The sequence below is a fragment of the Mustela putorius genome, unplaced genomic scaffold (assembly GCF_011764305.1).
Source record: "Mustela putorius furo isolate JIRA1106 unplaced genomic scaffold, ASM1176430v1.1 tig00003845_pilon_pilon_pilon, whole genome shotgun sequence".
NCBI classification, from domain to species: Eukaryota; Metazoa; Chordata; class Mammalia; order Carnivora; family Mustelidae; genus Mustela; species Mustela putorius.
In genome coordinates, this window is record NW_025421998.1 from 9,669,002 (window position 1) to 9,685,875 (window position 16,874).

The window sequence follows — 16,874 nt, forward strand, 5'->3', positions numbered from 1 at the left end:
AACAGCAGGTGATGTTGGCCTTACTCATGGGGTACTTTTATGTGCTTCATGGTCAGACTGACCTCTGCATAGGGCGGTTGCATGATAACCGCATCTTCTGAGGCTGCATCTGTGGATATCCGAATGGACACCATGTGAGGGACATGTCTCCTTTCGACCAGAAGTTTAACAGGCATCTGCCCTGATGTCACTAGAGCCTGAGGTCTGCAGGATCATCAGTGTGAGTCCTATTTCACTAACTGTTCTCCACCGCGGAGTGGAGGGAGTTGTCCGAACCAACACCGTGTTTTCACATGGGACCCCTGGTTAGTGACACCAGGGGATGGCTATTCTCAACGATGCTCAAATCCTACCTTAATTGTGAATAAAACCCAAGCTTCCTCATGCCTTTTTATTGTCAATTCGTGTTCTCAGATCATTAAGACTGTTAATTTTTGGCACAGACTGTAATTAAGAGGCTTACTTACATCTGCGTGGAGTAAGGGGCCTCAGCAGGGCCCAAGGCAGAGAATCACCCAAGAGAGCTTGTTAAAAATGCAAATTCCATGGCTCCTTGCCAGGGTGTCCTAATTGTGGGTCTGGGTGGGATTCAAGAATTGTATATTTGTTTCACATGTAAATCTACAGGTAATTCTAGTGCATATACCTGTGTAAGCACATTGAGAAACACTTGTCTAATCCAAACAAGCAGGATTTGAGGGCAGATGAGATGGGTGGGGTGGAAGTGGACTGGGCAGCTCCCTGTCAGAGGCCTTAGGCAAGCCTGTCGGAGGGGAGAAGGACCCAAGGAGTCAGTGGCTTAAAAGTGCTGTATGCTTCCTAATGCACTTTGTTAACTCCCTACCAAAGCCACGCTTGATGGAGCCTTTCTGTGAACGCAACACCAACTGCTAAGTGGCCCCTTCATCCTACCAACATCTTTACACGTGAGGTCAGTGTCACCACCCTGTGGCACAGAAGGCGAGGCTTACAGAGGATATATAGTCTCTCATGGTGACCTTGCTGGTAAGTCACTGTAGCCATCGGGGTCTCCAGAGAAACAGAACCAGCAGGGTGTGTCTGTGTGTTTATTTATTTTAAGAAATCAACTGATGTGGTTACAGAGGCCGAGAAGTTTAGATTCAGTAGGTGGAGTGATGTGTTTCCAGTCCAAGTACAAAGGCATGAGAAGCAGGAGAGCTAGTGAGATAAATTCTATGCAGAGTCTGAGTCCAAAGGCAGGAGAACACCCTGTGTCCCAGCTTGAAGACGGTGAGGCAGAAAGAAGGGTCTCTTTTATTTCAGACAGTCCCTGCCTCAGTGAGGAGGGCACTCTGCCTTACTCAGTCTACCAATTCCAGTGTTTATCTCATCCAGGAACACCCTCACAGATGCACTCAGAATGATGTTTCATGGACTATCTGGGCACCCCATAGCCCAGTCAAGTTGACATAAAACTAGCCATCACTGTTGCTGCATAGAATCCTCATTGTTCAGCAAATCCTAACTGAGGGCCCCAGCGTCATTTTACAAGCTGCTTCTTTCCCTGTCTCCATGGATCTCTGCTGCTTGTGGATTGGGCTCACGCTGGAGGAGACAGAGATGGAGGGGACGAGAATTGTGCAGGGGCTAGACTCTCATTCTCACCACCATGGAGCCCTTCTTGCCACCCCCTCGTGTTTTGTAGTGCAGACATGCCTTTGTCTTCACGTGTTGCCCTGGTAACTCCAGAGGCCAGATCCCCTGGCAGAGGTCCAGCAGCTTGGGGGAAGGGCAGGAACTATACATTCAGATCTCAGTCCGTACCCCCTGCTCCTCAGGAAGGGAAGAGATCCCGGGACTGCTCTCAGAATGATACGCTGTGTGAACAGGAGACAAAGAAGGAAGCAGGTGACCGCTAAGGTTCACGCTACCACTGCTGATAAGATTACAGGTGTACAGGATATTTGCATGTGGCTGCCATATCTGATGCTCACAAAAATTAATGCAGTGCGCCTTATGGACTACCTTTTGCAGACGGAGAAAGTGAGCAGAAGGAGAATAACTGAAAGAGCCAGCCAACAATAAAAATCAAACACGGATTTGGGTCTTCCACACCTCACATCCTGGACCCTTCTGCAGAGCCCATGACTCACTGCAGGACAGTGTTCCCAAGGTAGGGATGGACCAGGGAGATGTATTTCTCAGGACTCAGCAACTCTGGATTGAACTGCATGAGCAATCCACACGACAATGGGAACTGTGGGTTTGATCTTGAGGTAATACTGCTCAACAGGCAGAGAATGAAGCCTGAACTTAGCCAGTGTTGGAAATGAGGTGGTTTGGGGATGACAGCACTGTGATGCTCAGGTGGGAAGCTCTGCTCGCTGGTGATCCTCCAGCCACACGTGGAGCTTCACCACCACCAATGCTGAGGGTCCTAGCAGCTCGCTGGGGATGCTGGGATCCCAGTGCTGGCCATGGCCAGACCACACACCAGGCATGGGCACTGTAGGTCCCTTGTGGTAATGAGGACCAGAAGACCTCATGGAGCAGGAAATAGCCCACCAGCTGCAGACTGTGGGCTGTCATCATGAACAGTTGGTTTTCTGGATCTCAATGATGAAGTGCTAGAACCTAGGTGGGTTCGGTGGACTGAGGTCCGGAGCCTATGACCAAGAAAGAAATCTTGAGACATCTTTGGTGCAAAATGGTGGTTTATTAAAGTGCGGGGACAGGACCCAAGGGCAGGAAGAGCTGCTGCCCCAGGTTGTGAGGGATGGTAGGTTATGTACCCTGCGGTTGGGGGAAGGTGAGGGGAAGGGAAGTTTCAACAGAGCTTTCATATGCTAAAGAGGGCCCACAAGGTGCTGGGATACAAGAGGACTTGAGGCTTGATCACTGTTGTCTTTTGGCAAGATGGTTGGGAGATCCTGGTGGGATGTCACAATCCTGCTATCAATCGTCTTTGTTAGTGAGATTTAGGTGCAGGAGAAATTTAACTATATTTACATTTCCTTCTACCTCAGCCTGCTTCAGTTTTGTTTCTGGAGGGGAGGGAGGGTGATATTAGGGCTTGAGGAACTGAGTTATTTGCCTCTGGAAATTGTGCTATTGATAAGGGAACTTCTTTGTTTGTAGATCTCTAGGACACTTGTAAACCAAGGGAGACTCCTGTCTTGTAGGATTGTGATTTCTGCAAGTTAACTATTTATTTCTTGCTTAAGGCAGTCAGGGGTGCCTGAGAAATGTCACACACATTACCGAGGGGAGTGGGTGGAGAGGGGGTGTAAGGTGCCAGCTTTTGCTTTGTCCTCAGCCAGCTTCCTGCTCCCTCATCATCAAGGAAAATGCAAAGCAAAACACCAGTGAGGTAATATTGTCATCTTTAAAATTATCTAAGACAACAAAAAAATTAATAATTACACTGAAGGAAGTGTTGGGTTGTGGTCACCCTCTCATGTAGCTACTGGTGAAAGTAGGAATGATTATAGTGCTCCTACCGGACAATTTGAGAATATATTTCAACTCTAAAAATGGGCATACTTAAACTGTAGTATTTCTTATTCTCAGAATTCAGTATCGGTAAAGAAATAAAAGCACGTATGAAAAAATGTTCAGTGACAGGGAATTGGTCAAATAAATTATGGCTTAGCTCAACAGAAGCAACATTTGCAGCCATCGTTAGTGGTGTTATTGAAATATGTTTATTTCGATGAAAAGACATTAAAAATATGAAGTGAAAAAGAAAATCAGCAATCATATATTATTTTACAATCCAATCCCAAGCAAAATATTGTCCTCAGTAAATTTGTTGAAACCACTTGACAATAGCTAAGCAAGACGATCACATCGGCGAGAGTGTTAGGTCCTATTTGCTGACAACGTCCCTGCAGAAGGTCCTTCCCAGTCACTCACAGGACAAAGGGAAACCTTCCCTGGTGGCCGGGTTCCAGGATCCCATTCAGGATCTGAATCTAGACCCAGACTCCGCCATACCCACCAGTCTTTCCTGCTCTTCTTTCTTTGCTTTCACCTCACATTCCGCTCTGACAATGGGTGAGTTGAAGGCCAGCCCAGAGAGACCATGTGAACGGAAAGTTCCAGTCTTGTCAAGCGTGGCCATAAAATAGATTATTATAGTCACCAGCCAACCCAGTGAAATTGATGAAGTCCCAGAACCTAAGTCAGGTTCGGTGGGGTGAGGAGGTTCGGAGCCGATGACTAAAGAAAGAATTCTTAAGACGTCGTTGGTGCAAAATGGTGGTTTATTAAAGCACGGGGACAGGACCCGTGGGCAGGAAGAGCTGCTGCCCCGGGTTGTTAGGAGTGGTTGGTTATATACACAGGAGTTGGGTAGGTGAGGACAAAGGGGTGTTCATGAAAGACCCCTCCCCTAGAAGATAGATAGGATAACTAACCGCTTGTTTGCTTTTCTGTGAACCGCTGGCTTTTAGGCGTAAATTAGGTTATTAATTGCTTATTAATTGCTCTTTTGCCCTTCTGTAACCGCTTGGCTTATAGAAATAATAGAAGACGCCATGATGGCATTCCTACCTTCCCCCTTCTTGTTCCCCCTCCCTGCCTCTCTCCTCCCGCGCGCGGGCCCTCAGAACCAATCAGCTTGTTCCCCCTTCCCGCCTCTCTCTTCGCGCGCACGCGCGGGTCCCCAAAGCCAATCAGCAAACTCCACGTATGCCTTTTTCAAAAGTTCTAACTGTCAACCAATCAGTTACGCCCCACCCAAAACTTGTTTGTACCTGTCTATAAAAACCCGGCACCACCCCAGCCGGGTGTGCTCAGCTAGCAGGAGCTGCTGACCACCCGCAGGCGCGCGCTGACCACCCGCAGGCGCCTGCGTAACAATAAAGAACCTCTTGCTGTTTGCATCCAGTGGCAGTGTTGGATTCTTGGGTAAGGGGGATCCGCGGGTCTTTCATTCAGAAGGGCTATTGGGGCAAAGAATACTATCAGGATATTGAAGGCTTAGTTGCTATCAAGTAAGGACAATTGAGAGTCTCCTGGTGGAATGTTACATTCCTGCTGTCAAGCATCCTTGTTAATGAGATTTAGGTTTAGAAGAAATTTAACTTTATTTACTTTTCCTTCTACCTCCACCTCCTTCGGTTTTTTATGGAGGGGAGGGTGACATTAGGGTTTGAGGAACTGAGTTCTGTGTCTTTGGAAATTGGGCTATTGATACGGTAACTTCTTTGTTGTAATCTCAAGGACATTTGCAAACCAAGGGAGACTCCTGTCTTGCAGGATTGTGATCTCAGCAAGTTAACTATTTATCATTTTATGGCAGTCAGGGGTGCCTGAGGAATGCTACACCTATGGAGGGGAGCGGATGAAGGGGGGGGTGCAAGGCGCCAGCTCTTGCTTTGTCCTCAGCCAGCCTCCTGCTCCCTCATCAAAATAATCTACTCTTGATGGATTCAGCTCGCCTGGATTTTCTTTACAATGTGGCTACGGTGTCAGTAGACGGAGTACCATATTTTATCATGACATTGGGCAGCCATACGAGGCTGGAGGTAAAATCCCATAAATATCTGAACACATGTGCCCTGGGAGGAATGAGTAATTCATTCTGTCAGCTGGGTAACATTTAAGTCCCTCCTCCTAATCCCCACTTGGCTGAACAATTGCAGCTACTAATTACATAGTACTAAAGAAAATATGAACATAATCAAGGAGTGATATCACAATTGATTACTCTTCAAATTTTCTCTTTGTCTCCAAAGAACATGTTTATTACCGTGTGGGACACTGGAATAAAGTATAGAGTGCCTCGATTATTATAATATGCAAAAAGCAAGGCTGGGTATATTCATGTCACTAGCATGTCTGGATTCCTTTCAAAAACTCTTTGATCTCAGCAGGGTTCGGAGCCTGAAGCTTTAGGAAGACTTGTCAGCAAGCACAGGGAGCTGTGGTGGAGGGGGAGACACACTTGATATTTCCTTACCTCGAAGTATGTAGAAATCTTAGCCAACTCGCATTAATCAAATACTTGTCAATGTCGTTGGCTTCAAGACCAGGTGGAAATGAATTTCAGATTTCTAATTACATCTCTAAATTTTGGCATCCTTCGCTGTGGCTTGTTGAATTGCTAAGATTGAGTAGCAGAGTCCCCTGGTTTTCCACCTGCTCTCGAATAGATTAAGTCATGTTGTGGACTGTGGTGTTTCTCTTAGAGTCAGCGATGAAGGCTGAAAGCCCTGGTGGCTGGACATGGGAAAGTGGTCTGTGTGTTTGCTGATGTCTGGGCAAAAGACCGTCCTGCTTGCTTCCATTCTAAAGACAGGGTTGAACTGACAATACACATCCCTGTGAAGAAAACACTTGTGTCCTATTTTTAAAAATTTGTTCGATCATTTCTTTATTTAATTTTTCATTGTTGTTTTAAAAACATCCATTGCAGTGTCCCTATTTTGTTCTTCTTGGCTTGTACGTTGTCCTCTTTCTACCACTAACACCCTTTTCCCCTTCAAGACACCACCAGTTTTCTACCTGAAGTGCTCCTGTCCCCTCACCACAGAAGGCTATATGTGCCCTACCTGGCCCATCAGAGAGCCTGGTCCCTGGACCAGCTGTGGCTTAAGCCCTTGCAACCATGGTTATTCATAAGTCTCTCTGCCAATTGAGTTCAATTTTAGGAAGGAGATTGGCAAACATTTTCTGTAAAGGGCTTTATGGGATCTGTTGTGATGACTCAATGCTGTCCTGTGTCAGGAAAGTCATAGGCAATTCATAAGCCAATGGACATTGCTGTGTTCCAATAAAACTTTCTTTATAAAAGCAGGTGGTGGGGTGGGTTTGGCTCATGCCTATAGTTTGCCAATTCTGGTTTTAAGGTATTTACTTTCAAAGTATGTTCTGAAGAAATTCCTTAGTTAGGAGAAAGAGTGAGAGGTAGTATTTCCTACCCACCTCACTTCTTAGGGAATCAGAAAAATCCTTTTACTCTGTTTAAATATTGAGGATCCATTTAGAACTTTATGTGAAATTGACCTTCTTCAGTTGATAAAATTTTTTAAAGATTTTATTTATTTATTTGATAGAGAGAGATCAGTAGGCAGAGAGGCAGGCAGAGAGAAATGGAGAAGCAACCTCCTTGCTTGCAGAGCAGAGAGCCTGATGTGGGGCTGGATCCCAGGACCCTGGGATCATGACCTGAGCTGAAGGCAGAGGCTTAATCCACTGAGCCACCCAGGTGCCCCCAGGTGATAACATTTTTAAAAATCAGTGATAAGGTAATAAATGGTGTGAATTATTAATGATTTAACTTTAAGTCTAGTCTGAGAGGGAAAGAGTCACATTTGAAGCCTCCTCAAGTCAGGTACCATTTTGGGTCACATACAACATCTCATGTATTCCTCAGAGAATCACATCACATCGTGACATGTCCCTACTGTCAGCTTTGTGTCAACCCTTATTATCATGGTCCAAAGGCATCCTTTGAAATTTTTAGTTAGTCTTTACTGAATATTGTAGAGTAAGTGATAAGCTAGGGTAACCAAGCAGAACAAATATAAATATATGTGCTTCTTAATATCCCTATTGTCGAAGAAGAAAAGAAAAGAAGATTATCTTATGGGAGAAATGGAGACAATTACTTGTGTTGTGAACAGTCTTTCACGTACATGGATCAGAACCTTTGCACACTGCTGGTGGAATTGTTATTTGGTGTGGCTACTATGGAAAATAGTATGGTGGTTCCTCAAAAATATTAGGAATAAAATAACCATAGTATTCACTCATCCCACTTCTGCGTATGTATCCGAAATAAATGAAATCAGGGTCTTAAGAGATATTTGTATATCCATATTCAGAACAGCAATATTCACAATAGCCAGATGTATAAGCCACCCCAGTGTCGGTTGATGAATGAAGGGATAAGCAGAGTATGTCAGGTACATACAATGGAGTAGGATTCACCTTAAAAAGGAAACAAATTCTGACACATGTTGCAACATGGGTGAACTTTGAAAACATTATGATAGTGAAACAGGCCAGTCACAGAAAGACAAATACTGTATCATTCCACATCTGCGAGATAGGAAATAGAATGGTGCTTGCCAGGAACCAGGGGCAGGTGATGGGGAGTTATTATTTAATGCGTGCAGATTTTAACTGAGAAGAAGAAAACATTCTGGAGTTTTTATGGTGGGGATGGTTGTACAACAAGGTGAAGATACTTAATGCCACTGAAATGTACATGTAAACATGGTTAAAATGGTAAATGTCATGTTATCTATGTTTTACCACAATTAAAAGCAAAAACAAAAACATGACATAATTTCAATGAAAATTTTTCTAAGTATAATTAAATGAAGTAGCTTATAGTGACACCGGTGCTCAACTCCATTTTACCTTCTGAGCTCCTAGCTGGGAATCCCTTCTCGGGATCTTAATTTTCTTACTTTGCAGTTGGCATGATTGGAATAACTAGAGAAAGGAATTGTATCACCTTAGACTGGGAGGGCCAGGGATGGTAGAAAATGAAAGGAGGCTTGGAATCCCCAGCTCTGATGGGGAGGAGCTGTCTCAAAGATGCATCCACCAAAAAGAAGGTCAGAAAGGGAAGGATGAACTTGGCCGAAGCTGAGGTCCCAGAAGGTGGACTCCAGAGCCCCAGAGAATCACTGCTGGGAAGCAAGCCCCGGTATCTTCAGCCCTCTGAGTGGAGTGTCAGCAGCAGGGTATAGTGTCCTGTGGCTGCCATGACGAAATATCACAAACAAGGGAGGCTCAAATCAACAGAGACTTCTGGAGGCCAGAAGTCCAAAATCAAGGTGATGGCAGGAATGCCTGCAGAGATCTAGAGGCAGGCACTTCCGGGTCTTGTCTGGCTTCTGGTGGCCCTAAGGGCTCCTCTGTTTAGGGCTGCAGGACTCCAATCTCACTTCTGTCTTCACACGGTCTTTTTTGTGTCTCTGCATCTCGAATGTCCCCCTGCCTTTCTTAGATGAGGACGTCTGTCACTGGATTTAGGAACATTTCTAAATCCGGGATGATATCATCTTAAGATCCTTAACTTAGTTATACCTCCAGAAATTTTTTCCAAAGAAGATTACAATCTCAGGTTCCAGGGGTTAGGAGCGGGACATATCTTTGGGGGCAGTTGTGGGGGTCCACCGTTCACCACCCACTGCAAGCAGGTATCTTATTCTGGGCCCATGATTACAAGTGGGTTAAATGAGGCATAGATCACTTGGACTTCAAGGGTGTCCAGGTCAGGAAGAACCCCAAGGAGCTGTATCCAAGGACCTCACTCACACCTGAGCATCACTTAGGAGATGAGAGTCCGGCCCCTGGGCTGCAGCCTGATGCTGTAATGGAATGACTTTGAGGGGCTCCAGGGAAGGGAGTGTGGATTCTCTCATAGGGGCAATATAAATGATTTGTGATCAGAGGCACGGGAGACGAGAAGACAGGCTCAGGCAGTTTCACACTCCCATGGGCACAGGTAGGACCTGTGTCTCTCCCCTTGAACCGGGGTGGGCTTGTAGCTGTCCTGGCAAGTGAGCTGGGGGAGAGTGAGGCTAGTGGTTTCCAAGTCTGAGTCACAAAACCTTGTGAAGCTTCTGCCTGATTTCTGCAGGGCCCCGACTGTGGAGAAAGGCAGCCACTGTGTCAGAAGTTCAACCACCCGAGACCACCACTGTGAAGAAACATGGTGTGGGCACTCTGGACTAAAGCCCCAGTGAGGATTTGGGGAGAGAAGCCAAGGCTCCTGGTTCACTCGGCCTCCCCCTGCACCTTCACTGCTCTTCCGTCCCCGTTAGGACTTCGGACAAGTACTTTGGCGATTCCCTCTGCAGAACACACTTCCTGAGCCCACACTTCTTGTGGGCCAGATGTCTTCCACTCAACCTTGGAAACTTGGCTTACACATCACTTCCTTGAAGAGTATCCCACCTTCCCAGCCCCCTGTCCTGCGTCAGGGTAGGGGGAGCCCTCACTGTACCTGATCCCTGTCTGCCTGGTCCTTCACAGACTCTAAATAAACATTCTTGAATGAATAGGTGGAAAGACAGACAGAAGAGTGGGACAAAGGTATTGGGTTCCCTCACATCTTTCTGTTAGAAAAATACGTTCAAGCCATTTCTGGCTTCAAATCTTTGTGTGGGTTTGATGTGGAATTTCATGCTAGTGCTTATTACGTGAAGAGAAGAGACCACCTTTTAACTAACAGTCAAGGCCTCTAGGTGGAAAGTAGGCCCGTGTGACACAAGTCAGGTTCATGAACACGTGCAAAGCAAGCTTTACCCTCTGCATGAAATGGCTGCATATCCAGTGAGTCTGATGGTTCTAGAAGCTGCTCTGTTGTTGCGGTTAGGCCTGGGTCTCACCATTAGTTAGCACACTTGATGGACTCAGAGAGAGATTCAGGTGACATGAAACAGCAAGCATCAAGGCACCCCCGCCTTGAGGACGGTGCACAGGTGGAGAGAAAAAGAGAACACTGTGTCGGCGTGCACAGCATAGGGCTTCAACAGTTAGACTCCGTGCCTTTGTCCCCACTGTGAATTTTATTGTACATATTCTGTATATATTTGAGCACCAAGGTTTTTTTTTATTACATAGCAAATCCCAGTTGTTCTTCTGGTGGAGAAAAACATTACTGCCATCTCCATAGTGAAGTTAGCTCTCCGTTACTGTGAGGGAGCTGGCAGGTTATTACGATGTATTTCCATTCCTGCCTCCTGCCAACACACACACACACACACACACACACACACACACACACACAGTTGTCCACTTTGGTTGCTTAATTCCTTTGCAAAGTAGTATCAAACTAGAAATAATTTGGAATAATGTTCATACTTCACTTGTATCATATTTCTTACTATAATTTGTTGTTAAATTTCTCCCTGTTTAATGGGGGTTGGGAAGGCGGGAAGGCAAATGAAGGATTGCCAGGAAATCCTGAAATCTTATGAGCTATTGCTGTGGTGTGGGTCAAGCTATCCTGAAACTATATTACATGTGTTATTGGATTAAGCAAAGGAATGAATGTGCAGGACCAACGGGACCTAGGGTTCCCCTGTGGAAGGAAGGACACGCGAACATGACCTCGGGGAAGAAGAGAAAGACCCTTGAAGGGATGGACTGGAACTGGGGGGGGGGGTCTGGCTCTGTCCACACAAAGAGGTCAAGAAGGAAAGGCATCCTTTAAGTGTTGAGAACATGATCCAATCACAAGTGCTCAATCCTGGTCTCCAAGGCAACCAGGGCTGCTAGGAGAAATGGCAGATTCCAGGTTGGAGCATAGTAGGTGGAGCCTGGAGCAGCCTATTCTGCTGGAAAGGGAGGAAGAGCTCCAACCAAGGATGGGGCGCGTCACCAGGAAAGGGGAGCTAGCCCAAAGGTACCCACTGGCCAGACCTTGGTCACCAAGGAGCCCCTAAACAAGCAGATGCGGCAATAAATGATAAACCACTGGGCAAAATAGGAGTCAAAGGAGTCTATGCCAATAATAAGTATACTGATTAATCACTTAATGAGGGAGGAGAAAGGGGTCTTGCCTAATGCCGAAGGCCAGAAGTAAGTGTGCAGACACATAATCTGAATCTAATTGCAAAGACTCACCAGGGGAAGCCAAAACGAAAGCTGTCCTATTAAAATGGAAGATGGGTGGGGGTTGGGACTCAGTTCTTTGGAAGTGTCAAAGTTATAAAACAGAAGGAAAGACAGGAAGAAAAAGAGCCATGACCAGAAAATGTAGTCCCTGACCTGGCACTTTCCTGGAGGGGACCTGCCGAAAAGGCTGTCGCTGGGTTAGGCTCCAGAAATGGCAGGAACACAGGGTAGCTAAGTATTGTGTTGATCCACATAAAGGAGGTGGGTGGTGCTCTCTGTGGCTCTGGGAGGAACAGCCCTCCTGCGGGGACATGTGCACTGCCTTCTTCAGGGCTGTGATGTGCATAATTTATTCTCAACTGGTTCAGAAAAAGAAGATCACAAGCAATAAAAGCAAAGGAGGGGAATGCAAGAGTAGGTCAATCTGGGTGAAATTGTCCAAGTGTTCTCTGTGTCATATTTTTGCAACTGTCCTTTAGGTTTGAAATTCAAGCCTCCTGGGGCGCCTGGGTGGCTCAGTGGGTTAAAGCCTCTGCCCTTTGGCTTGGGTCATGATCCCACGGTCCTGGGATCTAGCCCCACATGGGGCTGTCTGCTCCGCAAGGAGCCTGCTTCCTCTTCTCTCTCTCTCTGCCTGCCTCTCTCCTACTTGTGATCTCTGTCAAATAAATAAATAAAATCTTTTAAAAAAATTTTTTAAAAATGGGGCTGCCTACGTGGCTCAGTGGGTTAAGCCTCTGCCTTCGGCTCAGGTCATGATCTCAGGGTCTTGGGATCGAGTCCCGCATCGGGCTCTCTGCTAGGCAGGGAGCCTGCTCCTTCCTCTCTCTCTACTTGTGATCTCTCTCTGTCAAATAAATAAAATCATTAAAAAAAAAGAAAAAAAAAGAAATTCAAGCCTCCAGCCACAACCCATCCCTTTTTCCTAAAGTCCTTCCTCATTGGCTACTGAATTACACTTTCTGGCGGGGGTGTGCACACAAGGCCGCCACTTGTGATGGCCTGAGGATAGCAGGGACACCAGAAGCCCTTTGCTCACCCACGGAAGAGGCTGAAGCCCAAGCCTTCCGGCTTGCAGAAAGGACTCCCATTCAGAGCAGCACCTTCAACCCCCACGTATATCACGTTGGTGGAATCTTGGTTTGGGCTCATTGTTTTTTGTTGCTATAATTTTTAGTATTTCTGGCTGGATTTGGCCATTTTTAAATGTGAGATGAGAGACCAATAGAATTGACTTTATCTTCGGTTAGAGTCTGGGTAACACGGACCTATGCAGTTAAGGGCTGACTTTCTAATTTATGCAAGTGTAAAACTTACCCACCTGCTATTCTTAGAATAGTAGCAGGAAGCGCTGCTCCGCTTTCTGTGGGTCAAAGTCCTTCTGCATATTCTTGTTCACCCCACACCTTGCTGTCCCGTGGAAATGCATCGTCTCTTCCATGGTTCCGAGCTCCCGCCTGATTGCTAGGGGCAGCTGTGGAGACGGACCGTTGGGTGACTTTAAAGGGGGTGCCATGTGGGGGATAAATTCACACAGAAACTGCAAAAGTCAAGTGAGTTTCAAGGTGTTCCGAGTTCTTGTGAAGCGAGACTTTTCACACAGAAACTGCACTTGGAGAATGAGCTAGATTTTAGTAGGTGACAGTTGTCTTCTGGATGCCCTGTGTATAACGGGGGTGGGGGGGTGTGGTGCCCGTGTCTGGGCAGGTTTGAGTGCACACGAACGACACCGTTCGCGGTGAGGAGGCTGTGAACAGCTGAACAGGTGCGTCCATCCTGCACATACTTGTGTGGTTTCTGATCTGTGTTTACATCGGCAAGATGCTGGGGACGTGTTTCCAGGAAGGGAGCCTTGCAGAAATGGGTCTGCTACTGCCAGGGCTCCTCTGTGTGTCTTGGGGAAGGAGGCAATGATCTCTCCCAACGCTTGCTGAATTTTCTTTTTTTTTTTCAATCTGAAAGATTCCTGTGAGTAATTACTATAGGCCCGGAGCTGCGCTGAACACTTTACCTGTAATGGGAGTAGGATTTGTTGTTCCGATTTTACAGCTGAGGAAACTGAGGCTTAAGGAGGAATGGTAAGCTCTGCAGACTTGAAGCGTTCTTCCATCCTCCATAACAGCTGCCCCGGGGGTATTTGGACACTCCTGACAGCTCAAAATAATAAGAAATCTTGGGACACAGCTCAGAAGAGTTATTCTTAAAAGCTGAAGCTCTGGTTGATGGTAAGGAGCCTAAAAGGGAGAGAAAGCCAGGAGCCTGGGAGACCAGCGCTCGGAAGCTGTTCTCAGCCGGAAGGCATTTACTGGACAAGAGGACGAACTTCAGTGCTTGAGGGTCCCGTGGGGCATGGGGAGAGAAATCAAAGTCCCAGGCCTCAATGGAGGTCTCAATGGAGGTGCTCACAATCAGCTGGGACCCCTCAGGGTTACCCCCGGGAGCAGTGGTGAGCCAGAGGAGGCGTGCCCCGAGGGAAGCAGAATCCAGGTTTGGATCACTCGGTGGATCCGGTTCACTCAGAGCTTTGGACTTGGTGCAGTGAGGCCTTTGGGTCATGGTGTCATGGTGTCGCCAAGCGTCCTCACGTGCCGTTGCTTTCCGCGGAAACTGCTTTCATCCTAAACCTCTCGTTACTCAGCAAATCAAGTTGAAAGCACAATGACCGGCCCACAGACCTAGCCCAGTAAGCATGGAGACCAGAGTCTATGAGTTCTATGAGTGAGAACAAGGGAACACAAGTGTCAACAGGAACATGCCCGCCAAGACAGCAGGTGCGGGCTTTATCAGTCCCACTAGGGTCTTACAGGTGCGGGAGCGTCAAGTAGGACAGCAGACTCAGAGACGTGCCTGGTCCCCTGGAGCTGGCTCGGGCAAGACTGGGCATTTGGCCATTCCTTATTACAACTTTCTCCTGCCTCCAAGCCAGACCTCTGTTCTGCTATGGTCTTTAGACAGATACCCACAAAACGCTCCTGGCTGGCCTTCTCAGAAGGGGGGATTCACCGCTATAAACCACTGCTAGGATTACCAACAGTAATAAAAGAGTAATAAAACAGTAATAAAAGAGTGAATGCTTGGGCCCGGGCTGAGGGCCCACAGCCATCATGGCTTTCAGAACAGGTGCTCTTATTACGATTTACTTTGTTTGAATGCAGAAAGGGAGACTCACCCCCAGACCGCTCAGCTCCTCGGGAGGCAGCTGATGCCCAGAGGTGGAAGGGCTGACCCCAGACCTGGCGTTTCACTACACCCACACCCTGCAGCCTGAAGTTACCTGCTCCATCCCCCAACCCCAGAGGGCCAGTGGCCTCTATCACTTAATAATGATGGGGCCCTGGAGGAGCCGTGACAGCCCCCAAAGCTGGGTCCCTCACCTATAGCACTCAAGTCTCGCACTTTTTGTGGGTTCCTTTAGTCTGACTTTGCGACCCACGGTGGCACAGCAATCCTCATGGCACCGTCTGCCAACACCACTTTGCATCACCTGTACCACTGGTTAGGGGACGGAGAGCAGGAATTCAAGTGCATTCCTGACTTTTCCAGAGTTCTGTATCCCAACACCTGATCCCTCCCTCCAGCCCTTAGAGAAGTCGGGTTGTCCAAGTAGTGGCCTCTGAATCCCTTTGAGAGGCCCAGTAAAGGGGCACAGCTGCCCCCCAGTAGTCCTCCCCCAGGTCACCAGAGAGCAGCACAGACACTCGCATAGAGCGCGCCCCAGCCCGAGGGACGTGCTGCTGCCAACCGCACGTGTGTCTCACTCTGGGCGAAGCTGCTCTGCCCTTCGATAATCTGCCCCAATGCACTGCAGCTCAGTTTTTCATTATGTTCTTCTTAATGCCCTGTATGTTCATCTCCCCTGATGCAACAATTTACAGGAACATCAGGGACTAAATGTTCCAAAAGAATTGCCCAAATGACTGTCTGCTTTGGACAACTCTTTATTTATGTTATCTGTGAAGGCAAGTGGCAAAGCTCTCACACTCTCTGGGAGTCCAGACAGCCCCAGGTTTGCCTGGCAGAGGGGGGCAGGGAAGAGCAAAGAGACTAGGTTCCTGTTGCCAGCTGGTGACCCGGGAAAAGGGATTCGGTGGAAACCAGGGGTTTCCTTCCTGCCCAAAGACCGAACCTCGGGCTACTCCCTCTCTGCGATTTCCCCGCTACTTGAAATCAGCCCTCTGTTCTCCCCGAGTGCCTTGAATTTCCCAGGGCCCATGGCTCGTGTGCCTTGCCTATCTCAGTGCAACGTGGTTCATCGAGAAAAGCTTACAATTTCATTTTCCTCCAGCCCCACAGTGTTTTCTTTTTATAAGAATCAAACCACCCGTCTGCTTTCCAGCCCGCCCCTGCAAAAAAAAAAAAAATTGTGTGCTGCCAAGAAAGGATGTGTTGCCAAACGGGCTTAGTGGTAATTAAAACGTGGTGGCAGCTATCACAAAAAGCTCCTCCAACACTTGGTCAAGAACGGCACGAGGTTTCGCAACAGGAGGCAGGTGCCAGCCCTGCTTCCACCAGCCAGGTAGCTGCCTCTGTCTGAGGACGCGGCCAGCTCCCAGTTTCAAAACTGAGCCCTCTCAGGTGCATGTGACTTCTTATTGTTTAACAGAGCACTTTTTAAACAGTGAAAGTCTGCACTGAGCTTCAGGGATTATCAAAGTGCAAACAGTAGGAAACTGCGGACGGGCTGGGAGGGTAGCCAGCTGGTACGGTCTCAGGCGGGCTTGGCCACGTGGACTGGGAGAGTCCTTGGCAGGACTGGATTCAGTAGGAAGCGAAAGAGACAAACAACAGTGCTGACTTGAGTGAAGGCTCGGACAGGTAAAGATGGCCAGGCCTCCCACCCCCCATCTTTACCCTGGAAGGGCAGGGTGACTGCTGTACTGAGAGCAGCTTGGTGGGAGAGGGTTTCACGCCTTGCTTGTTGGCATGTCAGCTCTCCAAGAGAGAAGTGGTAGGTGCCGTGTCCCCAAGGAGCGTAAATGCTGCCTGCCCCCACGCCCAGGCTTCCCAAGCCCAAAGGCCTGCTGGGTTGGAAGGTCGTGTTCCTGCCACAGGAGTGAGCTTCTGACCTGCGGCAAAGGTCTGCTGGCCGTCCAAGCTGACTTCCTAACTGGAAAACATATGCCAAGTAGTCCCATGAAGGAGTAAGTTCACAGCAGGAAATAGGGTGTCACAGACTCTCTTTTTAGTAGATTTTCTGGGAAAATCAAGCATGAGAGTCTTTGACCAGGATGTTGCCCCTGTCCGGCTGCCACATCTACCCTTATGATGACATAGAACTCGATAAAGGGACCGAAGCTGTAGGAGCAGCTCGGAAAATGTGTGTGGGA